The following is a 27,907-nucleotide window of genomic DNA, read 5'->3' as shown; positions in this document are numbered from 1 at the left end:
ACAAGCCATCAGGCTGAGAAGTGAAAGGGCACTCAAATGCTTCTTTTGTGTTGTCTCATGAAGAAAATCTTTAGAAGAATTTTACAGGGAAGCTTTTAGAGAAAATAAAAATATTTATTTCTTTCCTCTACTGAGGATTTCTGAATTCACACTGACATTTTACTGAGCAATTACTTAGCATGCTGTACACCACATTCCACTAAAAACAACAGCAGACACAGTAAAGTTCCACTTTTCCCCAGAAGATGACAATAGTGCATACTTTTCATAGAGTGTTACAATTTTTCAAGGTTTGGGAGGTTTTTCTGTCTTTTTTTAAAGGCTCAAACAAGGGAAAATACGTTTGAAAGGAAGGATCTATGACAAGAGGAACACTGAAACTGGAGATACAAAACTTGTTTCCATGATACATTAAATATCCTACCATGGTCAAACAGACACACACAATAACATTTATATTTGCAAAGGATCCACAACCATAGGTCTTCCACCACCTCTAGAAGTTGCTTCAGCAGCAGATTTTGTAATCAGTCACAGGCACCTGTAAGACAGAAGAATAAGGAACAAGTATTAACAGAGAGACACTTCTCCATTTCACAGCTTGTATCTCATTACAATTTGCAAGAATCTTTAAGGTCAAGGGTGACTAATTCATCTCTTGGTCCTGTGCCATTCTGTGATCAGCAGATATCTGATTTATCTGTGATCTAGTTGTAGAGCAGGGACAGCAGGGTTGTCCATGGAAACATCCAGCAGTACCCAATCCTATAAAAGATGGAGGAAGTGAAGCAGCTTCGCACCTCTCAGCCTCCAATCAGCAAGACCACCCTCCATTTGGTGCACAAAGTGAGTGTTCTTACCCACCACATAGCCTTATGGTTTATGTCACTTGTGCTGTTAACAGCACGCTGGGGAAAGGTAAGACAGCAAACATGCATTTGTAATACACCACCCAGCTCATCAACAGAAGCAGCAAAACCTTTAAAACAGACATAACAGCAAAAGCAATTAAGGAAATTCCTTCAGTTCAGAGCTACCTGGGGCGAGCACATGAACTGGCAACAAGCTGCCTGGAGGCCCTGGAGAGCAGTTGCTGAATTAGTGAGGATTGGAACAACTAATTGGTGATTGTTTATCAAATCATACACTAGCAATTCCACTGTGCTCTAAGAGGGAGGCAAGAATAAAGCCATTTCAGGTGCCACCACTGTGAACTTAGCATTTTTCTAAGATACGTAAGACATATTCTTCAACTCTTTTAAGTGTCCATATGCAGACTAGACAGAGGCTGGCAGGAGGCACATTTATAAGTGCATTTATTTCAAGTGTCTCTGCTAGTTCAAAGGACTCAAACAAAAACTGTTGTCTAAAAAAAAACACAGATGTGATTTGGAGAGGAGAAGGAGGACAACTTATCACTTTTGAGGTGGGAGGGAGGGATGGCAAATATGGTACTAATTAATATAAAACCTTCTCCTTGCTGCCCCGCTGTCCCCAAACATAAAAACTGAAGAGTCTACTCTGCTCTGCTCTCTCAATACTCTTGGCACGTACCTCCTTCTCTCTCCCCCTCACACTCCCTCTCTCTCCATAAAGGGGCATGAAATGAGAAATTTTAGCAAGGTTTCTTTACAGAAGAGAGGCTTGGCTTCAAGCCCAGTATACATATGTGGGAGGGAGTCTTCAAAGAGAGACTCCCTCAGCGCTGCCCAAGAAAGTCGTACTTCTCACGGTCTGCGAGTGAGGCTTTCTGAGACTTGCTGGCTCAAGCCCTACCAGTCCCTCAGAGACAATAAATGCCCAAGGAGGTAAAAACATCTGCATGGTGCTGTCTTGAATTCTCCTTAGTTTGAACTTTAGGAATAAATGACCGCATGTCAAGAGGAATGGCTAAAAAACCCCAAACTCAATCAAAAAACAATAAAGAAAACTTGGGGTGTCACTGGGTTTCCATTTTATGTCCACTTCTATGAATTAGTTGATTTATACTAATGATTTTTGTTGTCTTTAGCTTCGTACAGAAGATTTCTTTTCAACAAGTCCTTGTAGACTCCTGTAATGGTGTGTTGGTATAGTCATACAAGCACAGACAATTTACACTTTATAAAGGGCATTTCCAGGTATAGTTTAACAATGTTTCTATGAACAGATTAAGTTGTCCAAGAAAAAAATCATTTTTTCCCTCTGGTCTAACTTCATACATTCTAAGGCTTTTGCTAGCATAGCAAGGTTGACTAAACTATAACAAAATTCCTACCTGACACAGCTATGCCAGCAATACTAAAGCCTTCCTCTCAATTAGGTGGAAGTATTTAATATTTAAGCAACATTTATATTACAAGTTTTTCCCCTCACAGCACAGTGGATCCTCCCCAGTCACCTAGCTTTGCATTACTTCCTGCCCATATTCTGGTAACCGTGGGTCTCCCAGACAACATTTACAGCATAAAGTATGCAACTGCAGATTCACTGAGGGCCATTTAAAAGGAGTTTATCTTTGATTGTTTAAAAAATTTCCCTCCATCATGCAGAAAGACATTCTGCAGTTTCTGATGAACCTTCATCTCCAGCGTACAGCCAATTCTGACCCACTTCTTGGTATTGTGGTAGTAAATGCTGTACCGCGCAGTTGAAATGTATGTTTGCTTTAGTTGTGTCTCCATCCTGTTTTAAAATGCACAACATGAATCAAATGCATCTAGTTTCCTCAGCCATATTTCCACTTTGAACATATCAGGAGGTAAACAAAGCAGACAGCTCTTAACCAATTCTTTTTTTCTGTAATTAAGTGGGAGTTTCTTACCATGCCAAATGAAATCCAGAATGCTTCAGTGTAGATGCCTGAAAAAGAGAGAAAAGTGTTTAAAAGACAGTCTTTTGCACAATGAAAGTCTTACTAAAAAAAAATATATAGAAAAAAAAGAAAAAAGAAAACTACTGCCAGCATAACAGCATAATTCTATAGGTTGAGTTAAATAAATAAATACTTATCTGATTAATTGTTGCCTGGAATCCATTTGTGCTTGTATCTCTTGAGTTAGAGGCCATATTAAAAAAGTGCACAGGAGATTTGAAATCTGAGGACAACCTAAAGCTTGGTTCTAAGAAGGCTCAATGCACCAGTACTTTCCCATGGCGTGGGTGAGACAGGTTTAGTCATCAGGTGTGACAGAGAGCAGTCTGTTGCAATCCAACATAACATGGAGAGCCAACTAGAAAGCAACGTATTTAGCACATACACTGCACACATTACAATATCCTCAAAGAACAGAAAATCAGGTGTTTCAGTACACAGGTTTTATTCAGGTCAGCTGCATTTTAGACTCTCTGAAAAGCTACAGCAAGTGCCTGGATAGAAAGATGTTCACAATTTGGAGATTATTGCCAGACATCAACATCACTGTTATTCACTTGTTAGTGACACACTAAGGTACTATGGATACAGCTACTAAGACAAAACAACCCTTCAAAATTAATAAAACATCTTTGCAGATTAGGACTTCACCTGAATCTGGTTTTGTCCATCTCAGACTTCTCTTTTTTAAAATCCTTCTGCCTTTCTCTTCTGCAAGAACACTCACTGAAATTCTTCCACAAAAGCTCAAATTGCTTTTTAAGGGCAGGAACTTGTTTGTCATGTATTGAAAACAATATCCTGGTACAGGGTGGGTGTAATTACACAGGAAGAGACAGATGGGATCAGCTTGGAGACTGAGGAAGTCAAGCATCCTCACGACTTTCACTTTTTCCTCCTCAGGCAAGCGCAAACAGCCTCAGCCCCTTCCCCAGTCTCACTGTCCCACTCTCTGGGACTCCCCAGCTCCCAGCAGTCTCTGGTGAGGTGATTCCCTGAACCAGAACTGCATCTTTGTGTACAATAGCCTTTGGGAGAGTTTTCTTTAAGGGGTATGTCCAAAAACCCCTGCTGGCATGGGAACTCTTGGCATCCATAATATCCCAGGGCAATTTCACAGCTACAGAAGTCCTTTTAGCTCGCTTTAAAACTGTCACCTAACCATCCTCTTGAGGCTGCTTCGCTCCCATGGCATGGGAGAATGAATGGGCATTTTCTATTTGCCTTCTCTATGCCACTTGAGAGTTCACAGACCTTTGTTTCTTCCTGCTTCCAGATAGATGCCCAAGTGCTATTTTCCATATGGGAGTCACTTCACATTTTTATCAATATTTCCTGTGCCATATCCCCTTCTTCTGCATCCTTTCTAAAATTATGGAGCAAGGATGCAATACTGAAGTGTGCCATGTATTTATGCTGTAGCATAAAGACTATTCTTTTTGTACACAATTTCTCTACCAATCAGTTCTAGTAATCAGGTTTTTTTTCTTTTTCTCATTCCTACTGCACACTCAGCAGACATTTTTATACAATTATTATAAGCTAAGGTTTCTTGCCAAATGATAATTTAGATTCCATCAATTTAGAATTGCTTATCTTCCTCTGCACTATTCTATGTTCATAAACAATGAATTTCAACTGACAGGCCATCCTTCAGTCACTCTCTATGGTGAGGTTGTTTTGCAGTCCCATAGCACATCCTCACCTCAGCTATCCTGTCTGATCTGGTACCATCAGGAGGCTTTCTTCCTCATTCTCCACCTCTTTCAGGACTATGATGAACAGCACCAGACTCAATAGCATGACTTCACTGGTCTTTCCTTCCCTTCTCTAAAAGTTGGCCTGTTTCCCCTCATTTTTATTTCCTAAACTGAAATTACTAATAATTAAGGATTTTGACCCTTACCCCATGGTAGCTTGATTTCATTGAAGGTTTTGAAGATCTATAAATAATAAAACAAGCAAAACTTAGAAAATTTGTTTATGCGATTGTAACAGAAGTACAAACATCCTGAAGCTCAAAAATCTTCTGTCCAAAATCTACTGTCCAACCCTTCTTTAAAGTAACCCTTATCCCTCACACACCAAGCTTTTAGCTTCTTGAAATGACAACATACATTACCTACACCCTGGAACACCTCCTCCCCAGCCACAGGAGTTACCCCATCTGTGGAGAATGTGCCACTTGCCTCAAAGAGGGCTTTTCTCACCCTGCTTCCTTGAATCACAGAGAACTGCTAACAGGAGGGCCAGTTCCAGACCCAGCTATGGGCTGCAAATGCCCTGTTGCTTCCAGGACCATTAAGCCAAGGTATGTAATAGGAGACCAGTTCTGGAGATTTTTTTCTTTTCCATCTGGAAAGACATGTTTTCCTGTTCTTTTGTATTTTGGAAAAGCTGTAGCTCTTCTCTCCCATTCTCAGCCTTCTTGTACACATGCATAGGTTGAACAATGATGCATGTTCCATGCTCACACAAACCCTTTGGTTTTGAATGTCATTCAAACAACACAATGCCACATATGGTTTCCCAGTGTTCAACAGCAGTTCAGAAGTCCCAAATTAGACTCTGAGGCCCACAAAATAAAAAGGAATGTGGTGCATATGTTCCCAGTTCTAGCTCAGCAAATACAGGCTAGAGGAAGAGAAAAACATCAAGCCTGGTAACTTAATATTACACCAGATGAATAAGTATAATTTTCTAAATAAAAATAATTGGCTCAAATATAATGCCAATAACCCTTCAGGGACTTGAGCTGGTGAGTGCCATTGAGAATAATAAAAGAGGCAATTCTTACTGCATGCATACACTTTAAGAACAAAAACACAGTGTGAGAATTTTAATTCCAATTACTTGGATAAAGCTGGCTGCCCTGAATCAGCAAGCAAAGCACAACGGCTACAGTGAAGTACAAAACCAAAAGAACTGTAACTTTTAGACAGCAATCCAACCTCAGCTAAGCACAACTCCAGCACAACTCATACCAATTGAATGCTGTGCTACAACATGTAGCTTCTTTAGGAATAGGACCTCCACCATAAGAAGTACAGACCCCTGGCACACACCAGATCTGAAGTGGCTGCTCATCACAGAGCAGTGCTGTGGATGGAAAGGTGTCTGCTCAGACCCTGCATGGCCCTTTCCTGCACCAGAAGCAGTACATAATTGCTCCTAAGCAATGAAGAGTTGAAAAAAATAAAACTTGAAGGAAATAGATACTGGTATTATTCTGATTCTGCCTTCTCCAGCAGAGTCCTGTTCATTGCAGCCCTAAAGCACAGAAGCAGTTGGTACTTCCTCCTCAGAAGAAACTAATCCAGAAACTGGCCAACACTACAATTAAAGGATGCACTTATTCATACACTGACCCTCTAGATTTCCCCAAGGTAACCAGTGAAATCTCAGTCTACCTTTTTCAAGGACATAAATCCTGTGGGAGCAGAGCAGTCAGCCCCTGCCATCCTGGCCAGGATGCATTTCCTGCAGCACATGTTGCTTCCTTAATACCCAGTGCAGCTGGAGGAAGGAGTGGATTCAGTCCAGCTCATTCACCATTTAAAAATTAATGGTAAATGCAGCCTCTCTAGCTGCAGGTAAAGCACCCCAGAGACCTCTGAAAACTAATGTCAGCCCTCCAACTCCTGTTCCTATTACAGCACTAATCTTGAGGTTCATCCAAACACCAGTAAATGCTTAAAGCAGCCCATTAACTCTACCAAAGGACTGATTTTCACTCGGCTCACATTCACAGAAAGGTAAATGCAACATGCCAATACACACATTCTGCTATCAAAGAACTACTTCGAAGGATCAAATTTTTAATATCTCATACTTATTTACTGACGCCTGCCCTAGCAGACATATGTAACCTAATACTATATTTTACTGATATTGCAGATGGTATAACCAATCTCCTAAACTCTCAACACTCTCAATGGATTAGTATGATGTGTGGAGCAGTTTTAGCTTACAAAGCACTACTTTAGTGTGTAGAGTTATTGATTTAACTTAGAAATTCTGCTATGTTGTGTCTTTTTACTGATTTACCTTTACAGAAGTGTAAGAATATCTTTTTTCTCCAAAAAAACTTTGACACACTTCCTTATCCAATACAAAATATTGCTCCTGGTAGGATTTTGGGACAGGTACTCAGTAATCAAAATTATGGACTTTTGGAAAAAAATTTTGTCTTGCACATTTTTGTCTCCCACATTACTCATGTCTTTTTTTCTAAATAAACCTGGCATACCCCCTAAACTTTCCACAAATTTCTCAAAGAAACACTTGCAGTTATATATCAGCACATCTTCCCCTCTTCTGGGCAGACACTGATACATAGGGAATTATTTTCCCCCCATCTGGGAATACGTCCCAAAGGTACTGACACATTTTCCTTCCTCCCAGCTGCAGTAGTCACTCAATCCTCCAGTCTCCTCTCCTTTTGAATGCTGCAGGAATCTCCCAGGTACCAGCCCCAGACTTAGCTCAGAGTTCTAGCACATATGGAAAGCTGCAGTTGAATAGTCCATACAAACGACAGCAACAAAATAATCCTGTAGCATTGCTAAAAGCTTATTTTGAAAGCACTTTTTAAAAACAAGACCAAACCTGAGAGCCACTCGGGAATGTCAATGGCATTCTCCTCCAGCTTTTCTTCAGCACAACTGTCTCTACAGCCATGCAACTCCAGCTCCTACCTTCTGCCCTGTACGGCACCTCTTTCATCACCGTTTATACAAGTATATTTTCTTCTGTTAACTATTCTGTATGTTTAAATCCTCCTTTATTCTGCTATGTTAATCATTTACAGCCCCCACCACCTCTATCTTTCATTCCTCTGCTAATCAATGTGATATTGAAGTGCTTAAATTTTACCTTATGATGACTTCACATGGCACAAACCATCAAAAAAGAAGCCTAGCTCTATAAATATACTTTCCCTCTTTTTCTTTGCAGAGGTAGACTTACATCAATAATTAAATATGCCAAAAGGCTCACCTAGTCTGTATCTTGAAGTGCCCCAACTCACCACTTTTTTGTACATTCAATTAATTATAGCCTTTGAACGTATTCATCAAAACTTTCCATGTCAGCCCATGGACAGCAGCCAGTGATGTGACATTTATAAGGGCTTAGACTTACAAACAGTTGCTGCATATCTCTTGATTCACATCAACCAGTTCCATGTATGTTTTTCTCTGGCTTATGGCAAATGCAGGATAACTCACATTAGCTTAAAAAAAGTCTTGCCTCATGGAAAGAATACCATATGGTTCTATCCCACTTCAACACCACAAGGAAATTGCCACAGAAAATATTTACACGTTAAAATATTGCTTTAGTCTCAGATATTTTACCTTAGTTTACAGTATTTCCACATCTACACACTCTAAGATAATGTTTTCATAGTATCTGGAAGCTACCAAATTCTCACTATGTTAAAAAATATACTTAAGTTCATATCTAAACTTCTGTTATGGTAAATAAAGCCCTGCAATTTCAGAAGGCACATAGATCATAGATAAATGGGTCTAGCATCCAAAATCTTCTCTTTCACACAATGATAAATTGTGCCATTCCAGCAGCTATTTAGACCTCACTGCCTGAACTCATGCTGACCTGAAACATACCCATTCCTTCATTACCCCAAGCTTTGTGTCATGTGCAGCATCAAACAACTTATCTTCTTCCTGCTTACACCACCTCCAGCTATAGCACTGTATTCAAAGTTAAAAAAAAAAGAAAAAAGGCAAAAAACCAGACTATTTAAAATGAGCTGATGCTTATGAAGTTGAAACAGAACAGCACACCCGACTCTGCTCTGTATTTTGCAGCAGCACAATATCCTGCAATGGCCTCAGCCAGCTGGGCTCTGTGACCCTCTGACTGATCCCTTGAGTGTGTTCCCATTTTATCAAGCAATGAACACTCCAGCCCCAAAGCCAGCAAGAAGTTTGTCACTGACTTCAGCTAAGAACAGGAACCGGCTCAATCATAAGAAACCTTGAGCTAAATAAAGCAGCAAGAAAAGGCACAGGAGGGAGGTGGGGGGGTGTCAGCTCGGAGTGCTGTGGGGCACAGCTCTGCTTGTTACCAAGGTTACTTGGTACCTCCCCACTAAGATTTCATTTTCAATCACCAATAAATCTGCAAAAATTTGACCCCTTTGAGTCGGAAACTGGGATTGAAATTCATTAAACATGTGCTGCAGCCTGATTTGGAGAGGGGGAAAGGTTTCCATTGGAGGCAATCTTGAGAAAGAGGTACAGAGAAATGTGTGGATGGGGAAAGCTCTTTTGCAGTAAAGACTTGTCACTATGGCCCTGCTTTGGGTCTGTCAATAAGTATGCACATAAAAACTTTACTGTTTGTGTCAGGCATATGTCTAAACAAAAACCTGCCTCAATTCAAACAAGGTGTAAGTCCTCAAACAGAATGGAAAAGAAAAACACTAGTTAAAAAACAGTCAATAAAGATATATTCAATTTTTAGCTGCTTTAGCTGATAAGCTGCTTAGGCAATTTCAGCCATTTCCTCAAGGCTCCCAAGCCAGCAGGTTTGCTCCAGGCTGGGGCTGAGTAGGACTTTCCCTGAAACTGCTATTCCAGTGTGCTGAATGTCATTCTGTATAAAAGCATGGATACCCTTCTCCTCTACCTGTGTCTCCTCTGCCAATATCCCATTTGCTCCAGTGAATATAGAAAAGAAAGTTTTCAGAACCAAACACCATAGGGACAAAAGTGTCAGGCTTGCAACTTTAGGGAGAAATAGAGGAGGGGAAAGTATGTAGGTAGGGAAATGTCTCTCCCTAAACCCTTAATGACTGGCCTGGAGAGGCTGAAATTACAATAGATGAGAAATGGGACCTGAAAGTCATGGAAACTGAGATCATTCATAAGTCTGGCACTGAAATCTGGCTAAAAAAACATGACAAAAAGGTGTGGCAATGTGAGTGTGAGTCTCAGCTCTGATGATCTTGGATGCAGAAGAAATCCTAAGACTGTATCCAAGGGGTACCAATCGGCTGAAGAACCTTTGAAAAGGAGTCCAGGCCTGAGGTTTGGAGGGAACAAACCAATATGGCAGAAAGTTCAAGCAGAGACAGACCAGAGGAAGATCCTTGATCAGGGTAATTTTTGTGCCTGAGCCAAAAATTGAGATTTCTGTCAAATATCTATGAACTGAATCATAAAGGGGATTGGTGCTGCTTCATGACAGGGTGTGAGAAAGATGCTTGATGGCCATCAGTTATTCTACTAGTGGTCCTGCTTGATGTGGTGGACAGGAAGACCATCTCTGGTCTGTCCAACAACTCACAGAAGTGCACATTTTCCACCTTAACCTCATTTTGGGTTTGCAAAAAGTGAGTTGGCAGAGAGCAACTTCTTCCTCTGCGCCTCTCATATTCTCTGGTCTGTTCATGTAGTTTTATTTTAAAAGGATTGATTCTATTACCTATAGCTGAATCCATTCCTGTGGTGCCTCAGCCTGTACTTATCTACACACCTCTATCTCTTGAAACTCAATGAGAATTAGGAAATTGTGTTTTGAAATGCGCACCGTGTTGTCGCATAAAGACCTTATAATGTGGAGGAGACAGGAAAAGAGATATTTTCCATGGTCGAGAAACAGTTATGGCCATATTGAAGAGTACAGCCTCCTTCCCCTCAAAGAGTGTTTTAATCCTAATATCATACAAGAGGATAACTTTAGCACTATGGTAAAATCTGATCTGAGTAGCTTCATTGACTTAGGACAGTATTCCTTCTCATGAACAAGCACAGACGGGAATGTTCTGGGATTTTTTCATTACAGTAATTTCACGACTATAAGGCGCACCCTCTTGACTAAAATTTTTCCCTGAACCCAGAAGTGCGCCTTATAGTCCGGTGTGCCTTATCTGATGGACAAAGTTTGGAAATTTGCCTACCCGGAAGTGAGAGCTGCGAGCCACGTGGGGAGCCGGTAGGGTCATGGCTGCCAGGTGGAGGCGGGGCTTACCCTGGCAGGCATAGCCCAGCCCTGTGGAGGCAGCACGGAGGGCTGGCAGGCACAGCCCGGCCCCATGGAGGCGGCACGGAGGGGCAGCGGCCACAGCCCAGCCCCAGAGAGGGGGCACAGAGGGACAGCAGGCACAGCCCGGCCCCAGAGAGGGGGCAAGGAGGGGCAGCGGGCACAGCCCACCCCCAGAGGGGCGGCAGCCACAGCCCAGCCCCGGGGAGGTAGCATGGAGGAGTGGCGGGCACAGCCCGGCCCTGGGGAGGGGGCACGGAGGACGGCGGCCACAGCCCGGCCCCAGAGAGGGGGCAAGGAGGGGTGGCAGGCACAGCCCGGCCACGGAGAGGTGGCACGGAGGGGTGGTGGCCACAGTCCAGCCCCAGAGAGGAGGCAAGGAGGGGCAGCAGCCACAGCCCGGCCCCGTGGAGGCGGACGGACGGGCGGCAGGCACAGCTTGGCCCCGGGGAAGCGACACGGAGCAACGTCGAGCATGCCCTGGCCCCGCCGGGTACAGGCGGGCCTGGGGGCCCATGGCTGCCGGATTGAGGCGGGGCCTCAGCCAGCAACCGTGCGGGGGGAGTTGGGGGCCGAGCCTCGCTGCAAAAAAAAAAGTGCGTCCTATAGTCCGGTGCGCCTTATATGACCTACAAAGTTGCGAAATTTGCCAACTCCCAGGGTTGCGCCTTATAGTCCGGTGCGCCTTATGGTCGTGAAATTACTGTAATTTATTTAAAACATGGTGATTTCAAGTTTTGCGTGCCACTTTCTGTTAGTTACTCAGGGAAACTTTGTTAAATAAAATCTATAAGCAGCACTACAGATGGGAAAAACAGAGCCCCATGAGAGAAGAGCATTTGCCCCAACTCCCTGTGAAACCCAGGAGGTGATTTGGAAGAGAAGACATAACCTTCTATAGAACAAGCCTACTCTATGGCAACCCAAAAGAAAAAAACAGATCCAAGATTATTTAACTCATGGGTAATACTTGCCTTTCAGTAAAAAGGCTGAAAAAAAATATCAGTGCCATAGTTCGCGAACTTACACAAAACTTTCCAATTGAAAGCACACAATAAATCTGGCATATGGTCTGTCTCACCTGCCACTCCGAGAGCTACCAGGTCATTTGTTCCTTGGAAGGATCATCTCATTTAGATCCTGGTGCTGTTTCTTTCCCTGTGCTACATTAGTTGCATGGCTGACAAAGGAAAAGTACAGTTATTGCTAAATTTGCAGCATCTCAGAAGTTTCATCACCTCCAGGGAATCTTCTTGCATTTCCATTACTACTCCTTCCCCCTTCAAATGCTGTTTCTTGATATTTGCTGTACAGATGCACTGTTTTCTGTGCAAGGTTTGGGCCAGCACAAGCCATTTAGCCTGGCAGTTTGAAGAAAAATGCTAGAATGCCTTTTACAGAAGAACAAACATTGACTCATGTTAGGAAATGTCACTTGTGCGATGCACTATTTTGCAAGACCACCATGGTTGCACTGCCTCACTCTGATCAGCCACATTAATTTTTGAATACTGGATGACAACAGTTGAAGATTAATTCCAGTAAGTTATTCATGCCTGGAGGTTCAGACTTCCAAGCAGAAGCATGTGGGCTAGGCTATGGCATTTCACCACATCCCCAAGGAAAGTGTGGTGGGAAGTCACCCAGGCCCAAGAGGATCAGAGTAGCTTGTACCTTTGCAAAATAATCCCTCTTCCTGCTTCTCTGTATCCAGGAACATATCGAGGATGATATGCTAAGGGCCTTTACTTGCTGCCAGCCAGCACTGCCAGACAGTATGCTTACCAAAGGTGTGGACATACTCAACCTTGTATCCCCGTTGGAAGAAGACACATCATTTATTTAGCCAGGGACGCAAAAAAGGCCATTCTCAGACAAGCAAGACAATGTGTTTCTGTGCTGATCAAGTCAGGACCTGCTTGGCCCTTAGCATTTATTTCAGTTCCATACTCCTTACATAAGAGTCTTCAAGTGAGAAAGACTTTGAGAACATGACAGTGTGAGAAGAGATACTGTCAAAACATAAGTGTGAGGGCCTAGGCAGTGAAGAGCCTCTCAAGAATGCTTTCTGCCACAAGGACAAACTGCTTCCCTTGGATTGTTTCTGACACACATGAAGCATGAAACTGATGTCCAGGAGCATTACTGGAAAGCCAGGCCAGAGGTTTTAGCCAGCCAACACTTTACCCTCTGCAGGAGGAGATCCAAGGAATGCCTGCATCCCATTGCTAGTTCACGCCTAGGGTTTGAGGAATATGAATAGCAGTGAGGTTATTTGAGCTATTATATAATTTTTCCTGAAGTTATCATAATACATTCTTTTTCTTCTACCATGTGTTTTTTTTGTTTTTTTTTTTTTAAGAAGGAAGGAGAAGCAGCAATCCCAGCTCAACCTTAGCAACATTTAAGGGAGTGCCTTCAGCATGCAAAATTCCGCTGAAGACAGGACACTATTACTTCCCGACCCCCACCTTTGAAATGGAAGTTCAGAACCAGCAAAAAGAAAGTCTCTAGTATAAAATTCATACTACCAAACTACTAGATAGAAGCCACAAAGACATCAGGTCTTAAACACATGAATCCAGTTTTTATTGCCTTCTTGAAACTCACTGCCTGACTTCTCCACATAGCAAGTGGAGAAGAATATGAAAATTTTGGCTATATATTAATTAAGAGATATGCAAAGGAGTACAAATTGAATTCTTCTATATAGTGAACACTATTTTAACAAATGTTTATGCTAGGCAGAAGTTCAAACAGAAATCATCTTGAAACATGACTTTCAGTTCCCACATAGGAAAAAACTACAGTAAAACAGTTATTAAAAGTAGCTGCAAGTTCTCTACTGATTGGTACTGAAAATCAGAAAGGTTTTTTAAATAGCCAACAAGAATGTGAGGAGTTTTCTTGGGTTAAATATAAACAGTAAAAACATTGATCTTTAAGGCTTTCTGAGGGACAAAAGAGTCCAAATTTCAAGTCCTCTTCTTTTCCCCTCTTTGTGACCTGGGCAGAGACAGGAGACATTTATAATTATGTGTAGTAAAGTCAATTTTTCCACTGCTTTGCAATCATGTACCTCCATAAAATAGACAGAATGTTGCCAGTGGGAAGACAGAGAATTTCTGGTGGGTGACTTTTATCCTGCTATTTTACAGCAGTATGCGCATAAAACAGGCTCACACAGCTCTCACAGAGCATTACAAAAGTCCAGGTCAACAAAGATTGGGTTCCTTGTCTAAACTGTCAGCTGTGACCCTCATGCTGCGATTACCTCTTCCAGGTGTTTCCATTTCCTCTTCCTTTTTGCTAAGGACACACTGAGATTTACCAAGATTCACCCCCACCTTCTGGCTCACTCAGGGCTGAGGTGCTGGGGTCACTGTTTATGTGATGCTGGGCAGGCTGCTCAGCAGTGCCCATCACTGGGAGGATCTGCAAAGCTGCAGATACCCTGCCTCTAAAACACACAGATAGCACTGCTCTGGCAAAGGACTGCTGGAAGTAATTCTGTGCTGCTGTCTGCTGAGATTACACAGACCACTCCAAAGACTTCCACCCTTTTCACATCTATTAGCCAGCCGCTGAAGTTTAGTGCCACAAATTATCCATATTGTAATGCAGCAAGTTTTAGGCAGCTGCAAGTTACTCAAGATGACCCACATCTTGAGGAACTGAGAAAACAAACAAACATACAAGCAAACAAAAAAAAACCTAGTCAAAAAAGAAAAAGGGGAAAAATGTAGACAACAAGCTGGAAAATCATCTTCACCTTAAGCAAGCCATGTTAGAGGCTCTGTTTTAAAAGCAACAAGCTCAAGATTTCAGCCTGAGATATAGACAGTGTTGAGACGAGGGGTTTACTTGAAATTCAATATAACTAGTGTTTACCAGAGGAGAGAAAAGCTACAGAATATAGAGCAGGTCAAGTAAAAGGATTGTGCAAAATTGAAAACACCTGCAAGGTGTGGCCCATATGGCAGATGTGCTGGCTATATAGGAGTAGACAGGAAGAAAAAGAGGCTTATATTCTGGATGGAAAAGAGCTGTCTACTGCCATGAGCTAGCATCTGAAACTGTTGAAAACCATTACAGCCATGTTCCCAAACAAACAGCATTAGACTGTGCTGGGCTTAGTCCTCCCAGCTGCATAGGGAACAGCATGAGAACTTACCAGACAGAGGCCAGTGCCTTCCCATTTTATCTCAGTCCTTCCCAAAGAGCAAAGAGCATGTACAGCTGTGAGCAAGCATTTGGATAAGTGCTGCTGCCATCCTGCTCAGGATTCCTTCAGCCCAAATTCTAGCAGGGCACAGACACAATCACTCTGAGCAGATTGTGAGTAAAATACTGGGGATATTGGGGGGGAAGGGGAGAGGGAAGGACGTAAAAAATCACACCCCCCCCCCCCCCACCCTGTATCTAAACTATAAGGGTTAAGACAGTGAATTAACTTCAGGATTATTTTCCCTTCTTGTTTTGCATAAGAATCAGTAGGAACTAAAGAGATAGGAAAAACTCTGAAAGAACAGTTAAAAAGATATGGTTTTACAGCCAGTCATAGCATTTTTTTCTTAAAATTAAATTGGTTTTATTAAAATATTAAATATTAGCTATAATAAGCAATTGAAAAAACAGTGTGCTAAATATTAGCAAAAAGCTCTCTAACAATGTAGTTCCAGAGTTACACCCAGGAGTCAGCTGGGAAATGGCTATGACCGCTCTTATGCTTCCAAGGGGACAGGAAAGGGAAGACAGTGGTAACCCACCAGAGGTAGCTTTCAACATTGCTCATTTTTCTAAGCAACAATCTCAAGAAGAAAACTTAGTTCCATTCCTCCATACTGTTCCTCTCTCCCACACCCCCAAAAGCAGTCCCCCAGCAAGTTTAGGTTCTGATCCTAGCTGTCTGTAAGTCTTGTAATAGCCAATAAAAGCAAAAATTAATAAATAGATAATTAGATCTAACTATTTTCATGATCCAATCTGCCCTAGCTGTCGCTTCATTAATCCATGCACAAATGGCCTTCAAGCACAGGTGATTAACACTGCCAAAAACCAGATATCCCACTTTTGTACTTCACAGCAGTTGAGTATCTCAGGATGCAGCACACCCTTTCGCATTAAATGACGCTCCTACTCATCAGAAGCCCAAAGGAGCAGTACTATTGGAAATGCCACTTGATTAAACTGTGACTCAAGGAGAAGAGCCTTATTTATTATTAAAGCAAAAATTCTCATTAAACTGTATTTTTCAGTAAACCTGGGACTAGCTGATCTCCACAGCTTTATAGCTTGTTCTGGTACAGTCTTAAGCAGCACACCGAGTACAGAGCTTCACAAAGCTAGTTGGAGAGAGTTTGCAGAGCCTTTTTATCTCATTCTTATTTTAGCCAGTATAATGAAGATGGACGTAGAAACATCTTGTGGAAAAGTAGGGGTTTCCCCCTTTGTCAAATTCTTACAGTGCTTCACTTTGGGGCCAATTCAGCCTCCTTTCAGAGCTGCTCTTAGAGTCTTAAAACAGGTAACAACATTCAAGATTTGAAAAGTGAGAGGTCACATAATGCAATTACTTCAGATAATCAGATCTGCAGAGTTACTGAAACATCAGCAATGTTTGTCACTGCCTCACAGGAGCTTAAAGCACATAAACAAAATCAATTCCAAGTCCAGAATCCCAAACAAATAAATCAGTTACCCAAACAGATGAGAAAGAAGGAAGCAGTTTTCCCTGAAGCCACTCAGATTTACATCAACAGAACAGAGTAACCCACTATTTCCAACCACTTTAGAATGTTAAAGGTAAAATATGAAATCATATCATAATGTCATCTTAATAAAAACTATCACAGTCCAAGCCTATCTACCACTGGTCCAGCCTACCCCTTTGAATTTTTTACTGAACAGGGAAACAAAATATGAAGGGGTTTGTTTGTTTGTCTTTTAAATTAATTGGTGAGTTAGTATTCACCAACAAGTAAGTCAGGAAAAGAACACTGCCACGCATGGCCCTCCTCCCTGAGATTCTAGCAAACTTTCTGCAGAAATCAGCTACGAGTTGTGTCTGTATAATAAAGAGTTCAGTAAGGTACCGTGAGAATTATTGTGCACAACACCTATTCCATTAGAAATATATGATCTCATTTACATTTTAATTCTGTGGAACAAGCCACTCTCAACAGGGCAGTTTGCTAGAGTTACTGAAGATGTAGAGAAGTTGTAATTTTCATCATAAATGCACATTATGTTCTCATCAGAGAAATGAAAGAACCAATAGACATATTAGAGAAACTGCCTGTCTGGGAGGTCCCTCCAAATGTTCATTAACACAGTCTCTTCCTATCTTGCAGTGTATTGTTGCACAGCTAAATATCACAAGAAGTTGCATTAGTCAAATGGAAATAAGTTCAGAAAATATTGTACTCTTCATTGACCCTTTGACATGAATAACATCATACAGATGGAAATCACACCCAAAAATCTAAAGGTGTAAGTAATTTAACTGAACAAGCTCTAAATACATTCCAATAACTACAGAATATCATGGTTCCTTTCTTTTATTTAGAGTTTCATTTCTTTGAACCGCGTACTCCTTAAAATAAGAACCTGCTATCCCTGGCAGATCAGAGGATGGAAAGATAAACTTTTGTGTAGGTGCTGCAGTGTACCAAAATATCATTTCCAATTTTTTTCTCTTTTAGCAAAGACTGCGATTAGGGCTGGGTTAAAGTCTGCTAAGAGGATGGGGACGTTGTTTTACTGCATGCCTTTTGTACTCACTGTGATCTTAATATTGCTCATGAGAAATTCAAGTAGTATTTGGCAAATAACTATGGCTCAGTGAAACAACCAACACCCACTCAAATATTAAAAGACCTTGAAATACACTCTTCACAATTTATTTCTACAGCGGCAATCACAAGTTTACGGGGTGTTAGTACTTACACCAAACAGAGACGGGGTCCTTATTTTAAGCTCTTAGGTAGGGAAGTAACATTAACCAAGCACTTTCATTTCTGAGGAGACAGACGCAATCATTAAGTTGAAAGCTATTTTGAGGCAGATTTTTCTTCAGCATTTCTAACTGGACTTGCATCACTTTATACAGAACAATCAGGGGAGCCAAAATGAGAACCCTTCCAAGTCACTTTCACTGTCTTTTTGGCTTTATGACTATTAGCATTATTGTTTTCATGACAGAAGAGCTTCAGGATAACAGAAAGTCCCAGGAGAGCCTATAGCTCTTTACTGAGCGTTCCCAAAGTAGGGTGAGAGATGGTTTTGCACAATGCCAAGATTTGGGTCAATGCCAAACTTGACCCAGATCAAGTTTCTGGGACATCCAGTGCTGGGGTTTCAACAAGCACCATTTCCTTCTTTCTTCTCTTCCCTTCCCATCTTCTCGGTTTTTTTAGAAAACTTCAAGATGAAGTGGGGATACTTTGGGATGAGATAATCGGTTACCCACAAATGATATCTGTAAAATGCTTTCTTCCAAGTGTCTCAGAAAAGAAAAGAAAAAAAGAAAATAATAAAAAAAACAAAAAAAAAACCCAAAAAAAAAACCCACAAAAAAACCCAAAAAACCCAAACTGAAAAAAAAAAATCCCAAAACAACACAGAAGAAACTCCTCTCCCAAACCCCCTTTTCTGCTACTCCAAAAGAGGCAGAGGGCTAAAACAGCATTATCTACTGACACAGTTTCCATTATACATTGAAATATATTCAGATCATTTTCAAGATGCTATCAATGGGAAAAAAAAAAGGAGTAGATGGATTAAGAACTTCCCTTACATTCACAATTTTATGTGTAAATAAAGAGTATGAATTTAGCAGTTGTAGCCACCTTATAAGCATATTATTGTCAAAGGAAATCCTCACCTCAAGTGAGTATTTTTTACTCATTATTATTTTATAGACCCTGCCTGGGAACTGGGGCAGCTCAAGAAGGACACCTCACAGATGTTGAGTACCACACTGTTATCATCTCTACCCACTCACTGAGACACGCCTTGCAGCAGAGAGAGAAAAGGAAGTCTGTAGCCAACAGAGCAAGGAAAGAGTCAAAATGATTTTGCTCATTCGCTGCCCCCCCCTCCGCTTATCATCATGCAGGAGGAGGAGGGTGATCTATTGATACTGGGTGTAAAGACAGCTGCTCTTTCTGATCCAGTGTGGCTTTTGTTAGCAGCAGCAGAGCTGGTGAAAGAGAACAAACGCTCTCCCATACACGCATTGTTAGGGCAGGAGACAAAAGAATACCTGTTTTGAATCACTGAGGACTATTACTGTAACAAAGTACAAGATATCATTTCGCCAGAGGATACAAGAGATTCTGAGAGGAGTAACAATGAAACCAGACAACCTTTCTGTCATCTTATCAAAAACTGCTTGGGGTACTTACTGAGCAGTAGGGGGGCAATAATAGCAAATAGAGAGTGAACACAGTTAATCTTTGCACAAAGGCTTTTTGATAAGTAATAAAATAGAGTTAAGAGTAGCTTGCTGGCCTTTGCCAACTCACATTGCTTAGAAGAAAGGATATAAGACAAGCCTAAACAATTTTAAAATAAACAAATCCATACACAACAGGGGAATGTTGCATGAATGAATTTCCTCATTCTCTTTTTTCAAGCAATTCAAGAAGCAATCAAAGCACTCTGAGGTTTGCTATGCTTTAACATACGCTTTTGACACATTGCTTCACAACAGCCCACTATCAGTAGCTTTGGTGCCACTGTATGGTATGTAAATGGAATAGGCAGATCTTTGACATAAAAATAATAATCTCTGATAAAATTACAGTTCTACAGTGTATCATAGCATCAGAACTATGGAAATATTAATACATGGATCTTTGACAATACAATGTAAGATGTCACTTTGAGCAGTTATTATGCTAATATGGGATACTTATTATAAAACAACATGAAAGAGGTAAGCTATGTGGGTGTAGAAAGGGATATTTAGTATTCAGAAAATGTATTTAAAAGGGAAAAAAAGCAAGTGCTTCATACAGCATCTAATCCCACATTAGGCGGATGAGGAGTTCCCTGGCAGATGGGTGTCAGGGTACCCTGGGACTTGGATGAAGCAGCACATTATCTCTCAAGGGACCACACATGCCAGTATAATTTACAACATCCCTCAAGCTTGTTTTTGTTATGCAGTGGGCCAAACTAGGACTAAAATCATGAAGGCATGGGGAAAAGTGGCACTAGAGCTTTGAGGATTAACTAGAAAAACTGCTCATCAAGTCCAGCAGGGTTTCAAGAGAACATATTCTGCTCCATGCTCACTGACTTCAAAATAAAATAAAATAAATTCCAATAATAAAGAAAGAAAGAAACCACAATAAGGAAAACGTTTCATACCAAATTCTGTATACAACGCAAGCAATAAGCCAGAATCATCACTGGTTCCATTTAAGCTACAAGAAAGCGTCCATTTACATTAAAAAATATATACTACGACTATTAAATGTTGTATTTAAAGCCAAAGGAAATATTTACAAAGAGTTTGTAATATAAGGAGGGATCCAAGGAAAGAGAGTCTCTGTTTGCCTGATGACTAAAGAGTAAATTTGTCTAGGGTTTTTCTAACTGGGAAAGGAGCAAGTTATAGATATTCTACATAAATTCTCACCTGGGCTTTTTTACTCAGCACTAAGACCCTGTTTTCCACCCAATCTGAGCTACAGAGTCACTCTGGGGGCAGAATCACCCATTTGGCACAGAGCTACTACACTCTACATTCAAACCTTAGCTGTGCTTTACAAAAACTTCCATATAACCGAAGCCTACCGAAGCCATCCTTACAAATACATCCCTCAGCCCTGAAACAAACAGAAATGCCACATTTGTGAAGACAGAGCAGGAGATGCAACACTTCAGACAACAGCCATAAATAAAATTCTTACACGCACAAACATAATCCATTTCAAAAGGAATGTTGGTGCTTATGCTGCAGCAGTTGGAAATACCTGTCTTTCAACATTAAGCCTTGTGAGGATAATGCTTAGCTGCAATCTAAACCTTGGTGATTGCAGCAGAACAACCAGAAGCTGTGCGATTACTTATTGCAGTTCACAGTCAGGGAGAGGGAAATCTGCCACGTAGCTCTCATACAAGGAACCCCTTGTTTCAAACAAAATAACACAGGGAATTATTTGGACTTTGCTTACAGTTGCACGGATTTCCTCATCCACATTTCTATGCACAGATGCATCTCCAGGAAATTGCACTGACCATGGACTAGATCACGGATCCTTTGTTTAATTACCTGGCAGTTTGCTAGGCCAAGTTTATTCAACCATCCAGCCATGCATCACCTATCCTTCCCCCTCTTTCAGATTACTACAACTTTTCCAGGTTAGACATCGTTTCCCTGATAACTTTATGGCCTTTTACGTGGTTTAGTTACAGTAATTTCATGATTACAAGCTGCACCATTTTGACTAAAATTTTGCTCCTTCACCGGAAATGCGGCTTCCACTCAGGAGCGGCCAATATGTGAATAATTTTCTGACATTTCCAACCCCGGAAGTGCAAACCGAGGTGCCGAGTCGACCAACCTGCCAGTAAAACCTGGGACTACGTGATTGTCACAAATTGGTTACTCTGTTGCGCCGCGGGTGGAGCCGGGCTCTGTGCAGGCAGCGCAGCAGGGGGGGAAGGTGCGGGAGCTCCCTCCTTCAGGCAGCGCAGCCCAGGAGAGGCGGGGGGCTCCCTCCTGCTGGCCCCGTGGCCCGGGGAGAGGCAAGGGGCTCCCGTCCCCTGTCCCCCCCCTGCTGCCGCTGCCGTGGGTGCCAGCGAGCTCCATCCCCACCTCCCACCACCGCCACGGGTGCCAGCGGGCTCTGTGCCCCCCTGCCACTGTGGCGCAGCGCCGGGCTGGGGCGAGTGAGCCCAGCAGCGGCGGCGGCCAGCCCTGAGCGGCCCTGCCGAGCAGGAGCGCCGAGCTGGGCCACCTGGCCTCGTCAGCATCCCTGAGCCCTCACAGCCCAAGCCAAGTCAGTAAACCCCACCATCCCGTGATTCTGTTACTATTTGGTAACTTTGTTGCACACGGGTCCTCGCTGCGAACAACAGAGCAGCTTATAATTGGGTGCAGCTTGTGTATGGACAAAGAACGAAATGTTTGCCAACACCCGGAGATGCGGCTTATAGTCAGTGCGGCTTGTAATCGTGAAATTACTGTATATACTGTGTTAGAGAGAAGGCAATGGCCACCTGCAAAAGTTATTAACAAAAACCTGGGAGCCTGCAAACTAAAAGTTACTGCTTTACTAGCATGACAGCAATAGACAGCTGTGACCAGCCACTGCTGTGTTCAAACCCCTGATACCTCCCAATCTACAACTTGTCCTTCCCCTGCTTTTCATTCTGAGCTTAATTACTGCCCAACACACTACAGACAAGATTTGAACAGTGGTATTTATGCAATAGAAAGCACTACTGCTATCATCAGTTAGACCTGGAGCAGGCTAGGAAGAAGACAAGAACACAAGGCACATAGGAGACAGCAGTAAGTTTTCCACTGTACACACCCTTTAGAGATATGCAGATGGCGGGGGAGGGGGGGAGAGAAAGAAAAGCCTAAGGCACATTCCTGCTAACTCTCATTATTAAATACCTACTTTTACAGTACTTAGGGTTTTTTTCCCCTAAACCTTCAGTTCTAATAGTCAAGGTATTTTGTCATATTTGCAAATTTCCCTTTACAGAAAGGTGGTGGGCAGAGGTCTACCATAACCACTGAATTTCCCTTCCCGACAGGTGAACATAACTCATTTTGTTCTGTGTGCTAGGAAGCCCTGGATTTTTTCTTGGCATTTTAAGATAAACTGTCCATTCAGGCTCTTACAGTCTCCTCTTCCTTTCTAATACCAAAGCCTCAATTAGACCATGATTAAAGAGGGTGTACTTACAGATACCAGCAGAAGGTAAAGGTTGCCAGTTTTATTACAGGCCAGGAATATGTTTCTCTCTGTACTCTAGATTTCAGAGTTTAATGGGGAAATAGAGTTTACTAACAGGCAAGTCAGATTTTCTCAATAGGATTCAATCTTGATTATCAATTAAACAGGCATAAAAATATCTAACCAGATTATTTCTGCCAGTCAACAGAAGTCTTAAGGGGAAAAGAACTTACACTCATTGACAGAAATATCTAACTGAAAATGAAAACAAATCCAACAGGAGATGTGCTTCATGTGATGGCCTAAACTCCTCTTTGCTAAAAAACAAGAGTGAATCTGTATTACAGAATACTGTTTAACAGAATTCTTCAGCTCCATTATCTTTGTGAATTTGTTTATTGTGCTTCAGACTGCTGATCAGTTTTCAGGAAAATGTGATGCAAAATTGTTAACTACTGTGGCATAGAAGCCAGGCACTGAAGTACTCATCCCATTTGCATTGAGGCCCACTTCCATTTATTGTCCTTTGCTTTTGACCAGTTTCCCTCTGCTTTCCTCACTCTTCAGTTTCTGCACAGATTCAAAGATACCTATTTTTTAATTGCCAAAGAAAACATTTCTTTCACCTGCACAGTTCTTCATGTGGTTTCCTCACAAAGATGACACTGTCCCATAGTGTTTAATGCGTAACATTAATTTTTGGATCAGCAACAAGTTAAAAGTCTGGTAATGTGCACTCTCCTAATTTAGAAATGAAGTTTTATAACACTGAAATATTGCAAGAAGCTCCACTGCTTGCCCTTCCATTAATTTGTTACTTACTGTGTTGGATTCTCATCAGCAATTCTTAATTGATGTACTCTGAGCCATGCCATCAAATATTCTCTATGGATCTAGTTGGCAGTACTGGTTAATTTCTAAATTTTGGTAAGTTAGTGATTATTTAGGCTGTGATTACTTCAGAATAAATATATTCTTACATTTTGGAAAGCCCCAATAAAGAGTGGGCACTGCTACAGATAAATAATATACTGCAATAAGTATTCTTATAATGGTAATGTATGATGCACGGCCATTTTCCAGATGCTACAGAACTAATTGTGCTGCCAACAGAAGCAGCCAAATCCAAAACAGATCCATATGAGGAATTACTGTTGAATCAACCTCATCAGTGAGAAAAGCTTCTGCCACACAAACCTTTTTTCACCTTAGCATAATCTTCATAAAGTTAATGAAATGCAGCCTACCTCTGTTACAGCTGCAAAACCAAAGTAACTCCCGTACAGGCGAGTTGGAACTGATGTAAAGGAGAGTCAGGACTAAGAATATTTTCCAGCAGGGCAAAAAGTGATTTGTTAAAGCAGTGATGTGACACCATTGCAAGGCAGCCTCTGCATGGAACAAACAGTGCCTGGCACAGATTCCACTCTGACCCGGAAAAACAATGTAGTGGCAGAGCTGTCACCCTGGAGCTGCATCACCGCCCCAAAGTCCTTTATATCCTGAAGTCTTACAGCACAGTTGGCCCCTTTGGTTTGTCTGCAGGAGAAACTGTTTCTCCACAGAAAGAAAAACCTTATTTCTCCTAAGGTTTTAAAGAAGTAGGCAAGTAGGATGTATGGACTTTAAAACCAGAAAGATCTTAAACCTTAGCTAGAACATCTAGTTTGACTTTGTTTGAAACAAAAGCCAAATGCCTTCAGCTAAATATACAGTACAAACAAAACCACCAAGAAGAAGACTTATATCACAATCTTTCCTGGTCATCACTCAGCTAATCTTTAGATTTTTAGTATTTTTAATCCTCCCGTCATAAATCAATACCTCTAGCTCCCAATTATTTTAGTAACAAGATCTCTGAGCTGTATCATGTATAGAAAATTAGTGACCTTTAAAAAAGAAGGTTTACTTACACAGACATTAATTGTTATTTTAGCACAGATGAATAGTTAAGCTATGTGTAATGTTTCACTCAAGCACCTACTTCCAGAGAAGGAAATACTTAATGCAAATCCTTGAATGACAAAAGGCCAAACACAATGAAGTTCCTATCAGAGTAAAAATCTGCTTAGGCCTATTTGCAAGTACTGCAAACAGGTTAACCGTACACATCATTAAGTTCTGAATCCCATTATGATCATATGGCATCAACCTGATTGCAATTATGGTGCCTTAGGCAGAAGTTGCCATTTTAAGTAGAGAATCACTACTCTGGACAAGTTTTATAAATAATTCTCATTGATTATCATTTCCAATTAGAGGAAATAAAAGCATTAAATGGCCACTTTGATGTTGGAAGTGACCTTTCACCTGGACCATTTCCCTAATGGATGAGGGTTAAATTTACTGTGACAGCACCTAACCACATTTGGTACGGGCTCACATTTGATGGTACCAGTATCACATCAGCAGCAGGCTGAGTTGGTAAGACCATGACATGCAGTGTTTGTACCACAAGTATGATTATTAGTATCCCAGGGAGTCAGAAAACTGAGGCATTTTCCAATTACAGTAATTTCATGACTATAAGGCATACCAGATTATAAGGCGCGCCTCTGGGAGTCGGCAAATCTCGCAACTTTGTACATTATATAAGGCGCACCAGACTATAAGGTGCACTTTTTTTTTTTGCAGCAAAGATCCGTACCGCGTGCAACAAAGTAACAAAATTGTAACAGAATCCCACGATTGTGAAGTTTACTGGCAGGTGCTCCATTTGCAAACATTTTTCACAGATTGGTGGAGCCTTTAAATGCAGCCCCAAGTGTCCTCCCCCTGTGTGGGCCCCGGCACTCCTGCCTGCCCCCGGCTGGCGAGGCACAGCTCAGGGCGGCCACAGCTCACAGCTACCGTGTTCGGGGCAGCTCGGGGCTGCCGCAGCTCGGGGCAGCCACAGCTCACACCTCGGGGTTGCTGTGGTTCAGGGTAGCTCAGGGCCACTGCGGCTCGGGGCCACCCGCTCTGTCCCTCCCCTCGCGGCTCCTGCTGGCCGGGGGCTGCCCGGTCCCGCCCACCCTGCACAGCTCCTTCTGGCCGCGGCCACCTGCTCCCGCTCCCCCTCGTGGGTCAGCGCTCCCATGGCACTGCCCCTCCTCACGGCTCAGCTCACAGCTCGCACTTCCGGGTTGGCAAATACCGCAACTTTGTACATTATATAAGGCGCACCGGACTATAAGGCGCACTTCCGGGTTCGTACCAAAATTTTAGTCAAAAGGGTGCGCATTATAGTTGTGAAATTACTGTACCTACTTGTGTCATTTCAGTAGTCAAAGAATGACACATAGCTATACCATGACCTAGAAGAGGATTTTCATAGGAACACACATTCTTCTCTTTTATATATATATTCTTTTTGCTTATTGTACCTCAACTTTGTTAATTTCAGCTCCAAAATATTGGCATTCCCAGTAACATCCAATAACCACAAGAAAGCAAATCATAGGTAACATCCCTCTCTCCAAACAAAGAAAATATTGTATTTCTAACATAGCAGTGCCTCTTTCAGTTAGCATAGTCATGTGAAATTAAATATAAAGGCTCCAGTGAGTGATTTTTTTACTAATCCTGTGTAACACATTTTGCAAAAGTGTCAAAAAGAAATATAGTTCAGCTGCTGAATACAGAATGGAAATTGTTTACTTTACAATCCAAACTTCTCTATTTACATAAAAATAATCTCACAACAGCAGAAATTTTAGGCTACAACACAGTATTAATGGAGTTTGATTGTATATCATTCTAAATGGGTTATTTTACAGTCATTGTAACATTAGATCTAAATACAAGACATAGACTTATACTTGCAGTATATTTCAGTGTGCAAACAATATTTCAAAAAGAGCCATAGGTAAGCATCAGAAAAGAGCTTTTCTAAAACTCCCACCCTTCTAGATCCTGTATTTGTACACAGGCACAAAGCTCTATTTTAGTATTAATGTTATTTATCTCAGAATTACAACCTGATATTCCCATGAGAAAGACTGACAAACACTTCTGGTTGTAGAATGAGCCATGTATCACCTTTGCTTTATTTCTTCACTGACTTTTTTTTAGTGTTCCTTTCACTGGCACGGTTTTGTTTTATATTGGTTTTACTGATGTCCTAGCTGTAACTGTATGTTTCACATGCCTCTCTACAGTCCATCCATGAAAGAAATGAATCATTACAGCTTTTACTTATAGGGCCTGACTTTTCAGTGCAAGCTGTAAGGCTTCCATCCTCAGCATAACTCAGCAGAGGGGCGCTTCCATTAGATTGTGTTATTAGCCAGGAGTCCTCTGGAGAGCTCTGCTTCCACCAGGAAGTGCCATAAATATGAGCTGCAGTGAATGCCAGCTGGGAAGAGAAATGCATTGCTGTATCCCTTTAATGGGAGAAGTTGCTCCCCAGTGCAGCTGGCAAGCTGTTCTCAGGCTCCCCTTTGGAGCCAGCCAGAAGACAGTTCATATTCACCAGGAATTACTTTCTATTTGCTTCCTTTAGATTGAAGCAGTATTTTAACAAATGGAATAACATTTTTAAAGCTGGCTCTACCATATGGCTGGGACAGTCTGCAGGCTTCTGCTTTGGGAGGGAGGTGATCCCCACCACTTCTCTGAGCCTGAGGGAAACTAGTATTGATGTCAGCAGTGGCCATGAGCCTGAGGAAAGTGTCATTTAGTCCAAGCAGCTGTCACGCCTCCCAGGGCCAGGGCTCCAGGAGGACTGAGCACCCTCCTGGCAGCCACACTGCCATCAACTGCGAAAACAGAGCTTACACACCTTTGGTTCTGCTGCCTCTTCAGAGCTATCTGACCTTTTGAAATCTCTAGGCTTTTTCCTGATGATCTAAGAGGTAAGCACCATTTACTGCTGGGACTTAGACAGTTCTGAAAGTCTTAGCTCCACACCGAGTGCCAAAGTACAAGGGTATCAGACTTTTCTGCAAGGAATATCTTCACATAACAGGCTCCTGTTCAGCTTGCCATGAATCCATATCTGGCTGTGAGAATCTGTCTCTGAATTACCGAAATAAGGTCAAATCTGAAATTCTTCTAAGGAAATATTTTTTAAAAATTCTTTTAACCAGCTCACCTCCCCCACTGACCTATCAACTCCCCCTCCAGTCTGCTGGAT

The 27,907-nt window shown here is 41.8% G+C and overlaps 1 protein-coding gene and 1 long non-coding RNA gene across 9 annotated transcripts in view; both read right to left on the bottom strand.

The window, feature by feature from the left end:
• Positions 1–27,907, bottom strand: part of RBMS3 (RNA binding motif single stranded interacting protein 3) — a 721,470-nt gene that overhangs the window by 673,916 nt on the left and 19,647 nt on the right. The window contains exon 1 of one of the 8 annotated variants that reach the window (XM_033057477.1): positions 27,879–27,897. The exons of the other annotated variants lie outside the window; for them this stretch is intronic. The gene's annotated coding sequence lies outside the window, so the exon portion shown is untranslated. Of the gene's footprint in view, positions 1–27,878; positions 27,898–27,907 lie in introns of those variants that run through there. 8 annotated transcript variants of the gene reach the window in all.
• On the bottom strand, positions 96–27,907 carry LOC116995124. Its single transcript, XR_004417672.1, has 3 exons — positions 27,866–27,907; positions 2,804–2,841; positions 96–541 (listed from the first exon to the last, which is right to left on the bottom strand). It is a non-coding gene; the product is annotated as an uncharacterized LOC116995124 (long non-coding RNA).

The sequence above is a fragment of the Catharus ustulatus genome, chromosome 1 (genome assembly GCF_009819885.2).
Source record: "Catharus ustulatus isolate bCatUst1 chromosome 1, bCatUst1.pri.v2, whole genome shotgun sequence".
NCBI classification, from domain to species: domain Eukaryota; kingdom Metazoa; phylum Chordata; class Aves; order Passeriformes; family Turdidae; genus Catharus; species Catharus ustulatus.
This window is presented reverse-complemented; position numbering and strand designations above follow the sequence as displayed.